The sequence below is a fragment of the Diplotaxodon limnothrissa genome, linkage group LG14 (genome assembly GCF_057381915.1).
Source record: "Diplotaxodon limnothrissa isolate DT_005_m linkage group LG14, D_limnothrissa_male_GT1.1, whole genome shotgun sequence".
Lineage (NCBI taxonomy): Eukaryota > Metazoa > Chordata > Actinopteri > Cichliformes > Cichlidae > Diplotaxodon > Diplotaxodon limnothrissa.
The window spans coordinates 42,601,543-42,604,016 of NC_140609.1; the positions used below are offsets into that span (position 1 = coordinate 42,601,543).

The window sequence follows — 2,474 nt, forward strand, 5'->3', positions numbered from 1 at the left end:
CACTTCAAGTTGTCTGAGTTCAACAACATCTCATTAATGACCTCTGAGTGTTTTTTCGCCATTTCATTGATCCTACGCTGCATCTTTGAACGTCGTTTTTCCAATACTTCTCCTTCCAGTTCAGGTGTTCTGTCCTTCATTGTATTAATTTGTTCAGTTGTAGATTTCTTCTCTCCAAGTCCTGGAGAATACGTTTTTTTTCTTTTTCCTGTTGCTCTTTCTCTTGAAGAAGCTCTTTATTTTTGCACTCTGTTTCATCCAGCCTGACTGGATTTGGATTTATTGAAGAAGGACCACCAAAATCTTTGTTCTATTTGGTGTACATGTTAAGAGTTGCTGGACTAACAGTTGGTTTGATTTGCTTCAGAGAATCCTCAAAGTCTTTCATCTTAATGTTGCGCACCTCAGCAGCAGCTATAACACGGACTTGTTCTGGTGCCAACTCTCTTATTGGGCCAAGTGCAGCATCTTTGGCTAATGCTGTCAAATCGCTCCCTGAATATCCTTCAGTCACTTTTGCAAGACAGGACAGTTCGTCTTGGCTCAGTGGACTCCCGTGCGTTCCCAAAAGATTTTTCAGCAGCGTAAATCTTGTCTTCTCATCGGGTAAGGTCACATATACTCTTTTTGCAAAGCGCCTTAATATTGCTTCATCGAGCTCCTGGGGCCTGTTCGTTGCTCCCATTACAAGTACTCTGTCATCCTTTCCTGACTGCAACCCGTCAAACTCAATGAGGAACTCAGTTTTTAAACGGCGAGAGGCGTCGTGCTCCCCCTCCCTCCTTTGACAGAGCAAGCCGTCCACTTCATCGATGAAGATTACTGAGGGCTGTCTCTCTCTTGCAACTGCAAAGAGTGCTCGTACGAGCTTCTCGCCTTCTCCCACATATTTGGAGGTCAAACTAGCAGCACTGATGTTGAAGAATGTTGCATTAGACTCTGCAGCAACTGCTTTGGCGAGCATGGTCTTCCCATTTCCTGGTGGGCCAAATAAAAGCAAGCCACGTGCAGGAGCTCTCAGACCAGTAAAGAGATCAGGTCTTAAGGCAGGAAGGATGACAATTTCTTGAAGTGCTTGCTTTGCCAGATCCTGCCCTGCGATGTCATCAAATGACACAGTCGCTCCACTGTATACAATTTCATTTGTAATTAAGCTGACCAGTTTACTGTCCACATTCTTTTTCATATCCCTCTTCGGGGGCTGTTTCACAGCTGCCGGTCTTCCATTCTGAGTTTTTCCCACCCGAGCGGTTTTCTTTGCATCAGTTATTCTTAATGGAGGTCTTACAGAAGTGGAGGGTCTGATGGTGGTGGAAACACCTGCGGGTTGACTTTTAGGAACTGACTTTGGCTTACTTGCAATTGTTTTGGTCGACATTTCTCTTGCGCGACTTCCCCCCTGTTCACAGTCATAACACGGTAAACTAGTCATAAACGAAAACGTTTAGGCTATTTATCGCATTTAAAGGTCTTTCTTTGGGACAACGTCACAGAACACAGAAACGTCACAGGGCTTTGGAGCGTGATGTTACAGAGGTTTACAAATACTTTCAAATATAGCTCTGGTCGAACGTTTGAAGGCTGCGAACAAACTGACTAAAACTTGCTGCTCCTGACCCCTATTTATAGAAAAACTTCAAAGGCTCAAAGGCATGTGCTTGTGACATCATCACATGTCCTTGTGACATCATCACATGTCCTTGTGACATCATCACTCTTCATGAATCAGATTGTCACATGACATTTTAGAATGGGGATGTTTTTTTTTAAACCGTTTTCAAATTTAACCCTCTGTGGTCCAGGGTATAATTGGCCGTTCTTGACTATTTTTGATTTTACCTCTATATTTCACCTTTAAAATATGTTTTTCTTGCCTTATTTGGCACCATTATTTTCAGCACAACCTCAAATATCTGAAATTTGAGTTATTGTTTTCATTTTGGTATACTATATTAGCACAGTTGATCTAAATTAATAACACAATAAATTGTGTGTGCATCTCCTGTTTTGTCATGGTTGTATGTCCCGGTTCGTGACAGGCTGCATGAGCTCATCTGGTGGGAGTGTAGTACTGTAGTATTTCAGGCATAAAAACGTGGTTTTCACAGACCTTGTCACAGGGTCTGAGTCTAAGATTCAAATTGTAAACACACAAACACTCAGGCTTGCTGCAAACCTTAGCTGATCCCCCGTGGGCTTAATTTACTGCCATTGTTTACGCACCATTGTAATTGCTTCTCTAGTTTGGCATTACACTTTAATTATGGAATGTAATTATATTTTGTCTATTTTTAGTTGTGGCATTGTGTTGTAATTAATGAAGGGCCTGCACACTCCAATATCAATTTACAATTTAAATTCTCCACAGCATGTTTAACTACATTATGTTGTGCCTTTCCAGAATCCCAGATTTACTTACACATCTCCCTTTATGATACATTAGTACTACATTTGACCTAAACCTTTTCCATCCT

The 2,474-nt window shown here is 41.6% G+C and overlaps 1 pseudogene; it reads right to left on the reverse strand.

Moving 5' to 3' along the window:
- Nucleotides 1-310: 310 nt before the first annotated feature.
- Nucleotides 311-1,378, reverse strand: LOC146619623 (spastin pseudogene; annotated as a pseudogene).
- Nucleotides 1,379-2,474: the final 1,096 nt, after the last annotated feature.